Source organism: Populus nigra, chromosome 1 (genome assembly GCF_951802175.1).
Source record: "Populus nigra chromosome 1, ddPopNigr1.1, whole genome shotgun sequence".
NCBI classification, from domain to species: Eukaryota; Viridiplantae; Streptophyta; class Magnoliopsida; order Malpighiales; family Salicaceae; genus Populus; species Populus nigra.
Window position 1 is genome coordinate 8,914,051 of NC_084852.1, and position 18,184 is coordinate 8,932,234.

The window sequence follows — 18,184 nt, forward strand, 5'->3', positions numbered from 1 at the left end:
AGGTCTTTTGAAACGAAAAGATGGCCATCATTACCAAATTTTCTACTGTGGAATATGGGCAGAATTCTGAATTGTCACAACTATCAGAAGGAAACTGCTCTAGATATGATGCAAGGAAGCTTCCAGTAGTCAAAGATCTGAATTGCATAACATATGAGATGAAGAAAATATTAGGCCATAGTCAGAACATTGATGAGGCAGCATTTTTTGGGAAGTATGGGCGATTGTTAGAAATTGCAAGGATAGAAGTATTGAACCCAGCAATCAAAGCCTTGATTAATTTTTGGGATCCCGATTACAGATGTTTTTCCTTTGGAAATGTGGATTTATGTCCCACTATAGAGGAGTATGGAATGTTGATGGAGTTTCCCAAACACCTACACCGGGTTTACTTTCCTTTGAGAAATGACAAGGTGATTCCTGAATTGTCGAAATTATTGAAGATTCCACATCTGAGCAGATTTTTAGAGAAGAATGGCAGCGGTTTAAAGTGGAAATTTTTGGAAGTTGAATTAGAAAGGAAAAAAGAACAATACGACTCAGTGCTGGAAAGAGACAGGTTAATCGCTCTGGGGATCTATGGTCTTGTGTTGTTTCCAAGCTTAAAAGGGGTTATAAGTCTAGAAGCTGCTGCTGCATTCGTGGAATATGAAAATACTCATGTCAACCCTACAACTGCCATATTAGCTGAGACTTTGCTGACCCTCAACCATTTTAGAAAGACAGGGAAAGGCGCAGTAAGATGTTGTACTCAGTTATTATACATCTGGATGGTGAGCCATGTTGAAACCAAGAAGCCGATCTTTAATAATTTTTGGTGGTTTAACCAAAAACCCTTGAAGATAGTGGAGGAAGAAGAATGGGGAATCCTGGGTGATCAAGGTTGGATGGAAAAACTGCAAGAGTTACCTAGTAGCAGCTTTAGTTGGAAGGCCCCTTGGGTTAAATCAGTTGATGTCATAGTAAGTTGTGGACAAAAATGTTGGGTACCTTTAATTGGGATCACAGGTTATGTCAGCTACGCTCCGGCTCTAGTGATAAGACAGTTAGGTGGCATACAACACATCCCAAGAACTGTGGGACTTGCTGAATTTTTTGGGTTTTTCAAGGATCAATCCGCGAGAGAAGTTCTTGAAACCATCAAACAAGATTGGTGCCATTTGACTATGATTCAAAAGGAGTCAGAAAGTTTGAGAGACCCGAGCTCAAGTGAAGGATATGAAAGGTGGAGGAATTTGACCCCGATTGCCGCTCCGAAAAAGCCATGTCCAGAAGATGGGTCTTCACGAATGGAAGAAGGGACATTGAAAAGAAAAAAGGTCAGTAATGAGGAAGACCTTATGGAGCAATTAGAAAGGCTCCAAATAGAATTGGGAAAGAGCAAGGGAGATAAAGCAGCATTAGAAAGGATGATGATGGAAGGAGATAAAAGCAGAGTGTTTCTAAACGAACAGCTCGAATCCAGAGATGCGAAAATAGGGGTGTTGGAGTTGCAATTGAGCAAAAGAAAGGCTGTAATAGAAGAATCTGAGAAAGAAAAAGGAAAACTGATTTTAGATTGGATGCAAAGTAGCTCTGAATTGGAAGCATTGAAAGCCGACTTCAACGGATATCAAGAGAATGTTGAGGACAAATTCTTGCATGTTCAAGCGGAGTTGTTGGACCGAATTGAGAAGTATGATGAGTTAAACAAGAAATACGTGATGAGAGAGAGTCACCTAGCTGAATTACAAGAGTTCGGAAGAAAGGGGAATGAAGAGGAGGTTTTGAAGGCAGATTTGGCAGCTAAGAAAATTGAAATTAGAACGCTGAAGATTAAGTTTGACAAAGAACGAGAAAAGGTGAAACAGTTGACCAAAAAGTTGGAAGTTTCAGAAAAACATAAAGAACAGATCGACACCAACAACCATACCTTGAATCGTAACAACATGTTGCTTATAGAGAAGATGGCCAAAGTAGATGAGCAAATGGATGAAGCTGCCATTCACGCACGGATTATTAGAGCCAATGCTCGAAGGGTAGGAAGGGACATTTTTCGTTATCGACGAAGCTTGGCTGAGACGGACACCTTCTTAGAGAAAATTGAGAATCGAGGTCTCGCTTTTCTACCAGTGGCTAGAGATATGAATGAAGAGGAAGATTGATGTATTTTTATTTTTTATTTTGTACCATCTTTTTAAGAGATGTATTAGCCAATATTAATGAAAAGGGGCTTTGACCCATCTTTTATAAAAAAATATAAGCCTACCAAAGCAGCAGCTTGAGCAGAAATTACTCCTGATAAGGAATGCGACAAAAAGAGTCCATGCCCATTATACAAGAGGAATGTTGGCCATCGATCGTTTTTTTGAAAAAAAAAAAAAAAAAAAACTCATATGCATTCATACATTGTTTCTTTATCATACATTCATTTACATTTCTCCATACATCCCAGACCGTGAAACATAGGTCCCACATCCAAAATCCACAACACCCGGTCTCGAGCAAGAATGGAGAACGAAGAGAGAGCTCACTTAGAGTCACATTATCAGACCGAGTTGGAGTCCGTAAAGAATGAAGTTTCTCGGCTAACCGACTTACTGGAGCAACTTCTAAGAGCTAAGAATGGGGAGGGAACATCAGCACAACAGCTTGAAGGAGTACCAGCAGTTCACATTCCTCAAACATCTCAAAATCAGGGGGCAAACTCGGCCAATGGGCAGCAGTTTGTACCTATTACTCCTATTCTACCAACTCATGCTCCAGTCACTGTTGACTTAACAGCGGAAGGAACCCCAGATAATAGGTCTCCCAGTCTGATGGACCAGAACAAGTTATTTGCTTTGGAAGAAAGATTAAGGGCAGTTGAGGGTAATGATTGGTTTGACCCTATGCGAGCAGCTGAAGTGTGTCTGGTACCAAACATCGTGGTACCAAAAGATTTCAGGATACCAGAGTTCATTAAGTACACTGGTTTGGAATGTCCAAACACCCACCTTCGTTCCTACTGCAATAAAATGGCAGAAGTGATCCGCGATGATAAGCTGCTAATCTATTTCTTTCAGGATAGTCTCTCAGGGTCCGCATTGAGTTGGTACATGAGGTTGGATAGTGTCAAGATCAAAAGCTGGAGAGACTTGGTGGAGGCTTTCCTCAAACAGTACAAGTTCAACATGGAAATCGCTCCTGATCGAACAAGTCTAATGGCAATGGAGAAAAGGAGCCAGGAGTCGGTAAGGGCTTATGCGCAAAGATGGAGGGATGAGGCCATGCATGTCCAACCCCCTTTGATAGAAACAGAAATGGTGAGCTTGTTTGCCAATACCTTCAAGGCACCTTATTATGAGCACCTAATGGGTAGCTCCTCTCAACATTTTTATGATGCGGTACGTATAGCTGAGAGGATAGAACAAGGGATTAAAGCTGGGCGAATAGCAATGCCAGTAGAAAAGAAGGGTTTTATTGGAAGAAAGAGGGAAGGTGATATTAACCACTTGGAAGGCGGGTATAGGGGCAAGAAAGTAGATTCCCACAATCCACAAGTACCTACCTCTCAATTCTCACACATGAACTTTAACCAACCTTTTTCCCCCAATCGAACAAATAACCAGTCAAACAACCAAAATCACTACCAAAGACCCTATATAAGATACCCTTCAGAACAACTACCGCCACTACCCATGCCTTTGAAGGACATGTACGCCAAACTATTGAGCATTGGGCACATCGCTCCTATCCCTACACTACCATTACAACCACCATTCCCAATTTGGTACAAGCCCGAGTTGACTTGTGAGTATCATGCGGGTAATCCCGGGCATGGGATTGAAACCTGTTACGCTTTCAAGAAAAGATTGTTGGAGCTTATTAAGATAGGATGGGTATCCTTTGAAGACAAGCCCAATATTAATTCAAACCCGTTGCCTAAACATGGCTCAAGCAGTAGTGGAATAGGCATGATAGAGGTGGGAAATCAATGCAAGATGTTGAAGGTGTCTATGGAAAAGATGTACGACATGTTAATACGATCAGGATTTCTAGAGGCGAATGTGGGAAGCCATCCGGCGGGAGATGATTATTGTGAGTTCCATGGAAGAGATGGACACCATATTGAAGATTGCATCGAGTTTCGTGAAAAGATTGCAAAAATGTTAAAAATGGGGCAATTGAGAGTTGAACCCATGGAGAGCAGGGGTGAGGTGAGCATGATGGAAGGTCAGGATGAGATGACAGGAGTATGCAGGATCCAACAAACGGCTAATGGGCCCCCAAGGCTAATCTTGGTTAAACCATCCTACACAAAAGGGAATCACAATGCCATGCCCTATAATTATGGTTATACCTCCAACATTCGAGCCCCTCTTCCTTTGTTCCAAACTGAGATAAGTGGTTTGACCAGGAGTGGTCGTTGCTTTACGCCCGAGGATTTGAGGAAGGCAAAGGGCAAAGAAGTGGTAGATCTGGACAAGACACTAGAAGTTAATAAGCCGATAACGGAAGAGGAGTCGAATGAATTCCTGAAGTTGATCAAGCACAGCGAATATTGCATCGTAGATCAACTAAAGAAGACTCCAGCTAGGATCTCCCTGATGTCCTTGATACTCAGCTCTGAGCCGCATCGAAATGCCTTGCAAAAGGTATTGAATGAGGCATATGTACCCCAAGACATTGAGCATAAAACCATGGAACATCTAGTAGGGAGGATCCATGCAACTAACTACCTCTACTTCACGGCTGATGAACTTGATGCTGAAGGTACCGGACATAACAAGCCCTTATACATTACGGTTAGGTGCAAGGACTGCCTCATAGGAAAAGTACTAATTGATAATGGCTCGGCCCTTAACGTGTTGCCAAAGCACATTCTGGAAAAAATGCCGATCGATGAATCCCATATAAAGCCAAGTACTATGATGGCTAAAGCGTATGATGGCTCGCCTAGGCCAATAATTGGGACTTTAGAAGTGGAGCTATATGTGGGACCACAATTGTTCCTAGTAACACTTCAGGTTATGGATATCCACCCTTCCTATAGTATGTTGTTAGGAAGACCTTGGATTCACGCAGCAGGGGCAGTAGCTTCGTCATTGCACCAATGTCTGAAGTATATCATGAACGGGATGTTGGTAACTGTCAAGGCCGAGGAGACAGTATCCATGATAAAGAATGTGGTTGTGCCTTTTATCGAAGCAGATGATTGCAAGGATAACAATATCCATGCCTTTGAGATTGTGAACACTGACTGGGTGCCGGAGAACACAGTGCTAAGAAGGCCAAGGATCTCAGAAGCAGCAAGGATGGCAAGTCTATGCTTTTTGGACCGCGGGATCCCATTTCAGTATAACCTCATTATCGGGATACCAGAAGGGGTTAGTCCGACAATGATGAAAAATACTGCTCAAAGATTTGGGTTAGGGTATCAACCCAGCCAAGAGGATTATCGGTGGGCTGCTGGTCGAAGAAGGGCAAGAAGGATGGCTAGAATTAAAGGAAGAGAGCCTGAGGAAGAAAAGCTAGAAATCCCTCCTCTTAGCGTGTCATTCCCAAAAGCTGCATACATAATGCAACATGATAGAGAAGCTGAAAGCCTTGATCAAGAGCTGTCAAACATGAGCATAAATACCTTGGGAGAAAACAAGGTGGAAGGAGATAACAAGAAGGCAGTAGCAAGAAAGGGAGATGAAGCACTCCCACAACTAACGGTCTACACCATAGAAGACGTCTCCGCCAAGACCTTTGTGCGCAAGTTGGCTCCGGACGAGAAGTTTCAAAACTGGGTGATCCAAGAAGCTCCAGTAGTTTTTAAAATGTAAACCCACTTTGGTTGTCTTAACATGCTTTTGTCATTGCTTTGTTTGGTTTTTTTCTCTAGTCGACAATCAAGGCTCGATTGTCAGCTAGATTTCGTGTTTGTCATGGAGCCTACCTTTTCTTCAAATAAATTATGAGATCATGCACTTTTCACAAATTGCCTTCTTTTCTTATGCATTTACACCAAACACTTCCCGCTTTCAGGAATCCTGAAAGCGGATCTCCTACAACATCACATACATTTAGCATCAAGAATAAATGGCCAAACTTGAACGAACATGTGATAGCTATGGAAGAGGAAGAGTTGGATGAAAGCAATATCAGTGAATTCACCAGGCTAGTAGAACAACAGGAACAGACTTGGAAACCTGCTGCAGAGGAACTTGAAACCATCAATGTAGGCAGTGATCAGTTCAAGAAGGAGTTAAAAATAGGTACCCTAATTACTTCTGAACAAAGGATAAAAATGATCGCCCTATTACAAGAATATTCAGATGTCTTTGCTTGGTCCTATGAAGATATGCCTGGTTTGGATACAAATATTGTAGTACACAAGATACCGTTGGAGGAAGGTTGTAAGCCAGTCAAACAGAAGCTGAGGAGGGCCCACCCGGATGTCTGGATGAAGGTCAAGACAGAACTCGAGAAGCAATGGGATGCTGGCTTTCTAGAAGTAGTTAGGTATCCACAATGGGTATCTAACATTGTTGTGGTGCCTAAGAAAGAGGGGAAGATTAGAGTGTGCGTGGATTTTCGGAATTTGAATAAAGCTAGCCCCAAGGATGATTTTCCTCTACCACACATAGATGTTTTAGTGGACAACGCTGCCCGGAGTTCGACATATTCCTTTATGGATGGTTTTTCAGGATACAACCAGATAAAAATGGCTCCAGAGGATAAGGCGAAAACAACTTTTGTCACACCTTGGGGTACATTCTGCTACAAGGTCATGCCATTTGGATTGAAGAATGCAGGAGCAACCTATCAAAGAGCAATGGTGACTTTATTCCACGACATGATGCACAAGGAAATTGAGGTGTATGTAGACGACATGATTGCCAAGTCTAAAAGGGGAGAGGATCATGTTGAAATTTTGAGGAAGTTGTTTGAGAGGTTGAGGAAATATGAACTAAGGCTTAATCCTGCAAAATGTTCATTCGGAGTTAAGTCGGGCAAGCTGTTAGGATTTGTGGTAAGTGACAGAGGAATAGAGGTGGATCCAGATAAAGTAAGGGCCATCCAAGCCATGTCATCACCCAAGACGGAGAAAGAAGTAAGAGGATTCTTGGGAAGGTTAAACTACATTGCTCGGTTTATAGCTCAGCTAACAACAACGTGTGAACCTATATTCCGACTACTAAGGAAAAAGAATCCTGGAACCTGGAATGAGGAGTGTGAGGAGGCATTCAATAAAATCAAGCATTATTTACAAAATCCACCTTTACTAGTTCCTCCGGTATCAGGAAAGCCTTTAGAATTATATCTCACAGTAACTGAAGCAGCCATGGGATGTGTATTAGGACAGCATGATGAAACTGGAAGGAAGGAAAGAGCCATTTATTACTTAAGCAAGAAATTCACTGAATGTGAGTCTAGATACACGGAGATAGAAAGGCTTTGTTGTGCATTGGTGTGGGCAGCAAAGAGGTTGCGACATTATATGTTATACTATACCACTTGGTTAATTTCAAAAGTGGATCCTCTGAGGTATATTTGCAACAAGCCCTTTCTCTCAAGTCGAATTGCAAGGTGGCAAGTTTTATTGGCCGATAATGCTGTTGAAGACTACGAACCTTTGGATTTTGACTTCCCTGATGAAGATATATTGTCAATAGAGAAAGAAGAAGAGAAGACAGATTGGTGGATGATGTTTTTTGACGGTGCAGTGAATGTATATGGTAATGGGGCCGGTGCAGTAATAATCTCTCCCGATAAGAAACAGTATCCAGTTTCGGTTAAACTGCATTTCGAGTGCACCAACAATACAGCTGAGTATGAAGCTTGTATCCTCGGTTTAGAAGCAGCATTAGAGTTGAAGATAAAGAAGATAGATGTATATGGAGATTCAATGTTGATTATTTGTCAGGTTAAAGGGGAATGGCAAACCAAGGAGGAAAAGTTGAGGCCGTACCAGGAATACCTATCCATGTTAGCAAAGGAATTTGAAGAAATTAGATTCACCCATTTGGGAAGGGAAGGGAACCATTTTGCGGATGCTTTGGCCACGTTAGCTGCTATGACTACCATTGATCTCAAATGCAAGGTACAACCGGTACACATTGACATTAGAAACGACCCAGCTCATTGTTGCTTAGTTGAAGGGGAGATGGACGGACAACCTTGGTATTATGATATCAAGAACCTTGTGCAAAATCATGAATATCCGGTGGGAGCTTCCAAAACGGATAAGAAAACCTTGAGAAGGTTGGCTATAGACTTCTATTTAGATGGAGAGATTTTGTACAAAAGATCATTTGATGGAACCCTGTTAAGGTGTTTGAATGAGGAAGATGCTAGAAAGGCATTACGGGAGGTCCATGAGGGGATTTGCTCAACCCATGCTAGCGGACATATGATAGCAAGGAAAATCCAAAGGGCTGGTTATTTCTGGATGACACTAGAGAAAGACTGTATCGACTATGTCAGGAAATGTCATAAATGTCAAGTTTACAGTGACAAGGTCAGTATGCCGCCAGCTCCTCTATTTAATCTAATATCCCCTTGGCCATTTGCAATGTGGGGAATCGACGTGATCGGTCCTGTTAACCCAAAAGCTAGCAATGGTCATAGATTCATCCTCGTAGCTATTGACTACTTCACAAAGTGGGTGGAAGCCAGTTCATATGCCCACGTAACACAGAACGTAGTGAAAAGGTTTATAGAGAAGGACTTGATTTGTCGATACGGTCCTCCGGAAAAGATAGTGACAGACAATGCACAGAATTTCAATGGCAAAATGATAGCAGAGTTGTGTGCCAAATGGAAAATCAAGCATTCGAATTCTTCACCATACCGACCAAAGATGAATGGAGCAGTAGAAGCCGCCAACAAGAACATCAAGAAGATTATTCAGAAAATGGTAGTCACGTATAGAGATTGGCATGAGATGCTGTCATTTGCTCTTCATGCATACCGCACTACAGTCAGGACCTCGACGGGGACTACCCCATATTCTCTGGTGTACGGTATGGAGGCAGTGATGCCTTTGGAAGTGGAGATCCCGTCGTTAAGAGTGTTGATAGATTCAGAATTAGAGGAGGCCGAGTGGGCCAAAGTAAGATATGAGCAACTAAACTTGATCAGCGAAAAGAGGATAGCTGCAATATGTCATCACCAACTTTACCAGAAACGAATGGCCAAGGCATATGATAAAAAGGTTAGACCGCGGTTGTTTCAAGAAGGGGATCTAGTACTGAAGAAAATATTGTCGTTACCTGGAGACGATCAAAGCAAATGGGCACCAAATTATGAGGGTCCTTACGTAGTAAAGAAGGCATTCTCAGGAGGAGCGCTGAAGTTGGCTAGAATGGATGGAGAAGACCTAGCTCGACCTGTGAATTCTGACTCTGTAAAAAGATATTATGCTTGATGTAGGCTCCTAAATCAATAAAGCAAAGTTTGGCCATTGACTTCTTTCTCTTTTGCATTGATCTCACAACAATCATTTTTGCATTAATCCCAATAGTGCAGGTCTTGTTGTTATCACACCTAAAAAGTTTAGCATCGGCTGAACGAATTTCTTCTCCATACAAAAGCCTAGGCTATAATCACACCCCTACACTGGGGGCAATAAGAGAGGTTTTCATGAAATTTTTCCGTGTTTAAAATGTACGGAAGCCTATAGATTTGAAAACCAAGCTAAAGCATTTGACAAAAGCATGACAAAGAGGCAATGACAAGTCATACTTTTTAAGAAAAGGACTACTTGAAGAAAGTCAGAGACAACACTAGAGATGAATCCAGCATACGACGTCAAAAGCAAGCGGCCAAGGAGAACAAGAAGAAGAGGATGGGGCCTATGTTTCAAAACCAGGTACGAATGCATGCATGACATCTAATCATAAATCATTGCATATATGCTTTCTGGATCATTACAGGAGGAGTTCTTAATACATTCCAGCAAGATTGGAGACGAAGAAAGAATCATAGTGGGCGATAGCAAAGAATCACGATTTCGAACTATAGTGGATTCTGGGACAACAAGAAGAACAAGACAAAGAGAGAAAATGAAAAGTTTTGAACCCTGCCATCAGGAAGAACGACATCGACATCAGCTTTGGTAATAAGGAATCGCCAGACGGGATTCCAAGTTGTTTGAGATCGCCAGAAGGGATCTCGTATTTCGATATTTGTCAAAGGAGGTCGCCAGAAGGGACCTCGTATGTTAGCTTTGAATAAAAGGAATCGCCAGATGGGATTCCAAGATTGCAGGAGATCGCCAGAAGCGATCTTGTGTTTCGCTATTTGGAGGTCGCCAGATGGGACCTTGAAAAAAAGAAAAAAGAAAAAAAGAAAGGGAAAGATAAAAGGAATCGCCAGATGGGATTCCAAGATTGAAGGAGATCGCCAGAAGGGATCTTGTGTTTTGCTATTTGGAGGTCGCCAGATGGGACCTCGTATTTCATTTGAATAAAAGGAATCGCCAGATGGGATTCCAAGTTAAAAGAGATCGCCAGAAGGGATCTCGTGTTTCACTATTTTGAAGGTCGCCAGATGGGACCTCATTTTTGAATAAAAGGAATCGCCAGATGGGATTCCAAGTTAAAGGAGATCGCCAGAAGGGATCTCGTGTTTCGCTAATTGAGGTCGCCAGATGGGACCTCGTATTACATGTTGGTTAAAAGGAATCGCCAGATGGGATTCCAAGTTGAATAAAGGAGATCGCCAGAAGGGATCTCGCATTTCACTATTTGGAGGTCGCCAGATGGGACCCCATTTTTCGTTTGAATAAAAAGGAATCGCCAGATGGGATTCCAAGTTGAAGGAGATCGCCAGAAGGGATCTCGTGTTTCATTTATTTAGAGGTCGCCAGATGGGACCTCGTAAAAAGAAAAAAAGAAAAAAAAAAAAAAAGGGAATCGCCAGATGGGATTCCAAGTTGATTAAAAGAGATCGCCAGAAGGGATCTCGTATTTCAATATTCGTCACAGGAGGTCGCCAGATGGGACCTCATATTTCATGTTGGTTACAAGGAATCGCCAGATGGGATTCCAAGTTGGTTAAAGAAGATCGCCAGAAGGGATCTCGTGTTTCACTATTTGGGGGTCGCCAGATGGGACCTCGTATTTTCATGTTGGTAAAAAAAAAAAAAAAAAAAAAAAAAGAGAAGATAAATAAAGGAATCGCCAGATGGGATTCCAAGTTGAGATTGCTATAAAAGACAAGCATCAGATCAATCAAGCTTCAACCAGATCAGTTTCGGGAGTTCTGTTTTGGGGTTTATCTTTATAAAACTTACTGCGCAAAATCCCTGCTCCGTAAGCATTATAAAGAGGGGGCATCTGTTGTAACCCATTTTTGGGTCCCCCATAAAATATATATATATAAATATATATATATAGCCAAAGGAGGTTAAGAAAAAATAACAGGAGGCAGAAGCGCTCAGAAAATTATCGGAAAATTGTTCAATGAGGTTAAAAATATGAAGATTGAATTTTTGACAGTATATTATTGAAGGAGGAGAGCCCTGTGGAGAAGGAAAATTTGGATTGGAGGAGAAAAGCCCAAATTTGGATGTTTTTGGATTTAATTGGATTTTTAAATGAATTTATAGGGGATTTGATTGCAAGAAAAATTGATTTTTAAGTCAATTTGGGCTTTAATTGGAAGAAATTTAAGTTATGGGGCCAAAATATATTTTTTAGGAATTTATTAAGTCAAATCAGGGGCTTAATTGCATAAATATTGAAGTTTAAGGGCCAATTAGGGACTTAATTGAAGAAATCCGAAACCAGGGACCAAATTGAAGAAGGCGCGTAAGTATAGGGGCTGGAATTAATTGATTCAGGGGCCTAATCGAAGAAATTGGAAGTTATTTGATCAATTGAGGGCTCAATTGCATAATTCAGAGACCAAGGACCAAAGTGAAAAACGCGGCCAACTATGGGGGTGAAGACCGAAATTCGGCAGGGATGCAATTGAAGGGACAAAAGATGATTGAGGGCTGATTTGGACTTTGGCGCGTTTTGGCGTTTTGCAGGTTTTAAATGAAACGGCGCGTTTTATCCAAAACGACGCCGTTTCATCCATTCAAAAAAAAAAAAAAAAAAAAAAAAAGGAAAGGGGCAGAACGGTGTCGTTTTGAACGACACTGTTCATCTTCCTTCTTTCCCCCCCGAACATGCAGCGGGGAAGAAAAGGAAAAAGGGATGCCTTTTGTTTGAATTTTGCCGGCCACTCTCTCGCCTGGAGCCCACCGACCGGGCACAATGGCCGACCACCCACCGCGCACCACCCGCCGAACCTCGGCAGCCGCGCCCATGGCCGACCAGCCGGCTGCCCCCCCCCCATGTGAGCTGTAAAAAAGGCCATGGCTTTGGCTCTATAAAGAGGACCCGAAAAGAGAAGAAAAGGGAGGAAGAAAGGGGGAGAAAACGAAAAAAAACAGAGATAGAAAAGGGGGAAGAACCGAAAGGAGAGGGAAACCGAGAGGAGAGAAAAATATAAAAAAAATACTGAGGAAAAAACCAGAGGAAAGAAACAGACCGAGAGAAGAGAGGGAAGGGAAGAAAAGAAAAAAAAGAAGAAGACCGAACCATAGGAAAAAGAAGGGGAAAGTTGGAAACGGGTAAAAAATTGAAAAAAAAGGAGCACCGCCGGACGTTCGGAGCAGCCGCAGCGCCGCTGGACACCGCCACCGGCCTCCACCGCAGCATCAGCAACGCGGCCGCCTCCTCCTCCAGGTAACCCTTCTTCTCTTTCATTTCCTGCATTCTTTTTTTCTTTCTTTCACTGCATGCAGAACGACTAGCGTTCTGCATGCAGAGGTGGGGGGAAAATAATTCCCCCCGCCCGTTTTGGGTTGCTGGGCCAGGCGGATCCTGGCCCAGCCCTGCCTTCTGGGCCGGGCCTGGCCCAGAAGGCAGCATTAGTATTTTTGGGCCGATGTCGGCCCAATCCATTTTTTGGGCCGAAATCGGCCCAAACACCATTAGGGCTGAATCCGGCCCAGCCCAGTTGGTTGGGCCGGCCCAGCCCGGTTTAATATAATATATATTATATTATATATTATATTTTATATTATATATATATATAAATAAAAAAAAGGATTTGAGAAAATTCTGCAAAAATTATTAAAAAATATGTTTCTTTTTTCTGTAATTTTATTATTGTATTTTGACCAATGTTGGCTTGTATTTTTATACTGTAAAGATACAAATCCGGTATTAAAATACCCGGTTTTCGTCAAAGCGTCAAAGATTTTCAAAAAAAAAAAATGTCTTTTGCTTTCTAAAAAATTTCCTAAATATCTTTAAAAATATTTGTGATTTTTCTACATATTTTCACCAAAATGGATTAATATTTGGTTATATTTTTGTACTGTAAGAATACAAACCCGGTATTAAAGTACCCGATTTGCGTCAAAACAAAAAAATATACATAATTAAAAAATGTTTTGTTTTAAAATACGGCCTAGTCTCTCCAATATATATATATATAAATATTACAACATCATATTTTTCATACAACAAAGAAAATTTTAAAATGATATATGTATTAGCATGCATTTTGGCTTTAATAACCAGTTTATTCAAGCCATGAGAACTAGGCCAATATTTCAAAAATTCTAAAAAAATCTTTTTGTTTTATTTTTTAGATATGGGATTATGAATTTATACACAAAACTTTTTCCTGATATTAAATATGTTTTTTTATCATAGACATTAGCATGGTTAGGTTTTACCCGATAAGATAAGGACCTCCTTATTGAGGAGGACTTTTCTTGAACCATAGATGGACCAACAACTAGGAAACACAACGGGACCTTGATTTTATCAGACAAACAAACAAAGCAGCTTACCTTAGGTAGGGCGTATTTGGGGTGCTAAAACCTTCCCTTTACGCAACCAGTCCCCGTGCCCGATCTCTGAGACCAGTTAGGGTTCCTAGTGACCAAAATACTAGGTGGCGACTCCCACACCATTTTTTTATTAAGAGACAAAGAACTCCTTGTCTCTCCATATTTACCAGATAGATATATCCATCCCCCTATACACACCATGAGGGTGGACGATCGCCGCGACGTCGCGCACCCCGCGACAGCTATCAAAGACAAATAATGTTTTTATTAATAATAAACATTTTTCTTATATGAATAAAATTACTATCATATGTAATCAATTAATTAAATATAAAACATATACGCTAACAAGAGAAAGAGAGAACAAGAGAAAAGAGAATAGGGGAGATGAGAGAGGGAGATAGATACTTTTCTGAATTTTTTTCCGTAGTTTTTCCTCTCTCTTTTTTTTTATGTGGGATTTTCCTTTTTGAGTGACTTGACTTACCCTCCAAGGTTTTCCAATAATGGTGTTTGGATCGTTGACTAGAGTTTCCTTCAAGAATAATTTAATTTATTCTAATCATGTTTGGATAGGAAAATATGGATATAATATTTAATTCTCCAAGAATTGGTTGCCTGAGTCAAAACATAAATACATTTCCCTTTAACTACCCTCGAATCCTTCTTAGAGGCAAGACACTAATTTAATCCATTACCTTTATCTACATTTCCCTTCTAGACTTTTATTGATATGAGAGAAAGCTAACCAACATGAATTTATACCTGCATTAGAGGATGTAAAGAAGATGCTTTATATATATATATAAACATGGATTCGCATCATTGAACCTAGGATATGAGTAGTCGAGGCTTTCTTTTGAAATTAATTGAACTGAAGAGCTTTTCAAAGCAAACCATACAAGCATGATACCTCATTTCTCATGTATCCATTTCTTGCTGAAGACTATATCCATCATGGATTCTGTTCAAGTTCTTCATTTCTGACTGAGCTTTGACAATAAAAATCAAGCTTTCTCAAGTGAATTCTATGTTTCTTTATTCCTGCACAACTAAAAAATAAATATTTATATAAAACTAAAGATTAAAAACAAAGATTGGATATGAAGTGACCTTTCAAGTGATGGGTGACGAGGATATTGCGCCATACAAACTTTTTCTTGAGGGATTGTTAGAGTCAAGCCTAAAATTGAGCTAAAACTCATAATCACCTCTTACAAGACTCAAGTTCAATAGTTTTGGTGGGACTCGAATAAAGATCAAATTCACTACATCTTGCCTTTTTAAACCAAGTAATTAATTCCTGAGTTTACCTGTATATATATATATATATATATATATATATATATATAATTGTTAAATCATCTGTTAGAGAGCTTATCATGATAAAGATATTCAATTGTTGTTTTATCCATCACAATGCTCATCATGACAACATAATTCAAAAAATTCCATCCATCAAAACATTTGCTATATAAAAAACAAAATTGTTACGGATAAAGCTCTTATTCCGATCGACTGATACTGCTATGACATATAACTTGTGACTTTTGCTTCCTCTTTAATTTGTTCTCGCATCCGTTATTTAAAGTCTAAGACAACTAAGGTTGGACCTCTCATTAGAGGCTTGTCTAAAGTGTTTCAAATATAAAAGATCCTAAGGTTAGTATAAATATATTTTTTTTGATATACTTTTTCTACAATGTTTTTAAATTTTTAATAGTTATGAATTAAATTTTGACTTTCGGTTTAGAGAAGTTTTATTCCATTATTGTTTTAGATTCTAAGAAGAGATATTTTCAACTTTATTTATGGACATTTAAATTCTTGTTTTACCTAAATTTTATATATATATATATATATATATATAAAAAAAAGATGTTGTTTTCATTCAAGCTTTTTGAATGGTTTCTGCGGTAAACATGTTTTTTTTATGATTTTTTTAATTCGTAAATATTGTTGATTTGGATAAAGAATGAAGCAAAATAAATGAATTTTATTGATTTAACTTTCAAATTAAAAGAACAAGATAATTAAAAATCATTACGCTTAACGATAACTTGGAATATTTAATCATTTTCACTCTTAAACCTTTCATCACTAAATATAAAAATTGCTTTTCAATCTTTAATTTGATTGATGTTAAGAAATTAATTAGAGTTTTTTTTCTATTTAAAAAAAAACTATTTGAATTTTGATTAAATTTTTTTTTTAATTGCCTTTAGTGTCAATTGAAAAAGCATGCCACTAATAAAAAACAAATTGGAAAAAAACTGTATGTATAAGAAAAAATAATTTGTTAAATAATAATTTGTTTTCTTAAGAATTTAAATCTTAGCTTTCATACAAATATCTATTTTAATTGTAAAAGAATAGATAAAAATAGATTTTCAAAACTACTCTAGGATAACTCGCGGGTATATAACTAGTTTTCAACTATATATTGTAAGTAAAAGTTATAATGTTTTGAACTTATGGTTTCCGTGTACGAATCTAATGTACAATTCTTGGAAATGTCATATTGCAGTCCTTGAACTGGATAGTAGAGATGTGAGTTAATTTTCATTGTAAAACCACGCTTGCTAGGCATTTCAAATGTTATATTTGGGTAATAATAGACACTTAGCCCAGATCGAGCATGCTAGATGTCAAGGGAGAAGGTCCGCTGGGCCTAACCTTTCTAGTTTCATCAAGAGGTGTGAAAGCCAGCAGCTGCAAGCATACTTGACATCCTCCGCCCCTTGTTTATGCAATGATAAAAATCCCGAAAAGGAAACCAGTATGAGTAGAAACAAAAACATCACTAGCACCATAACCCAACATTATCAGCAGTGTTTGGTGACGGTGCTGGCAGTGGCAGTGACTTCATAAAAAGATTATGTTTGGATTATAAGGTAGTGATTTCAATTAAATTAAAAAAAATAACTTGTACTTTACCATTTACATGTTAATATATAAATACTTAGTATAAAGAAATTAATTATAAATTATTTTTATGGGATTCAAATATATGCACATCCTAAGTTGAGAAGGTTTACGAGGATGAGGTCAACTAGACCTCTAAATTATTTTGTACGAGTCAAAAAACAGACCTTCCAAATCCAGGAGCGTGCCATTGAATTTTAAAATTTGAACAACTCCTTCTCTTTTGTATGCTTGGCAACATTGTAATAAGTTGAAGCCAATAAAAAAATAGAAAGAGACACCTTATTAAGTATATATATATATATATATATATATATTGATGAAAGAAGCCACAGAGATTTTGAAAATCTAAGCGATGTGGACACATCTCGCCTCAGGAAAATATTGAAAAATTGATTGCTGATGAAGGAAGGAAGGAAGCACCACATGGTTTGGGTGAGAAGTAGTACTCTATATTGCTAACATGTTTATTTTGTAATATTTTTTTTTATTATTATTATTATTAGTGTATGGATCAAGGGCAAACGCTCAACACCGAATAGCTAGTAATGTAGGGATCGAACCTGTGTTTTTTAATGGAAAAGTTACTTTATTTAGATATGCGAGAGATTGCAAGATTTCCAGATGTTGTTTACGTTTGAGAGAGAAAAGTGTAAGATCATATCTTGTTTATTCTCATGATTAAAGCTTCCTCTTGCTGCAAATACATTTTTTGTATGATGCTATCAAAAACAAAATAAACTATATATATATAATATTATGTTAATAAACCATCTCAATCCAAGAAATTAAGTTATTAAATGGTGTTTTAAGAGTATTATTATTTTATTTATCAATCATAAATTAAATTGATTATATATATATATATATATATCTATCTATCTTAGTTGGGGATCAATCAATCTTGTTAATATTTTATTTTCCACCTTAAAATTACTAATTAATAGCTTCCAATAGGAAGAAAAACGTACGTCTTCTCTTTTATTTTGGATTCATTGATAAGTATTGAAGCTTCGGCTGTTTAAAATAGTTGGAATCTTGTTCAAAATTCTCTGAATGGCTCCATCAACAAAAAGTTAGTTAGGAGAGAATATGATGAAATCATGTGAACAAGATTAATTACCCTAGCTAGCAACTTCATATCAAGCAGTAGGATAGGCTATGTGGATCACAGGCACTATCCATTCTTGGTTTCTAAATAGAGTAATAACAGGCCAGCCCCTCCATTGGGTAAATACCAGGGTTAATTAGGATACTCAGCTATTAACCAAAGTGAGAATTAAGCTAATTATGTACAGGATAATCATTGCTTGGCTGATGGAAACACAACAAGAGAAATAAGGGGATAAAGTATTTACTTATTTATTTATAGTACAACTAAAGGAAGCAAATAATGTTATAGGAAGAAAAAGAGAAGCTAAAGCACTGTCATAGGACCCATAGCTTGTC

The 18,184-nt window shown here is 38.8% G+C and overlaps 1 non-coding gene across 1 annotated transcript; it reads left to right on the top strand.

The window, feature by feature from the left end:
* Nucleotides 1-12,812: 12,812 nt before the first annotated feature.
* On the top strand, nucleotides 12,813-12,940 carry LOC133681265 (small nucleolar RNA SNORA5). The gene has a single exon (XR_009836498.1). It is a non-coding gene; the product is annotated as a small nucleolar RNA SNORA5 (small nucleolar RNA).
* Nucleotides 12,941-18,184: the final 5,244 nt, after the last annotated feature.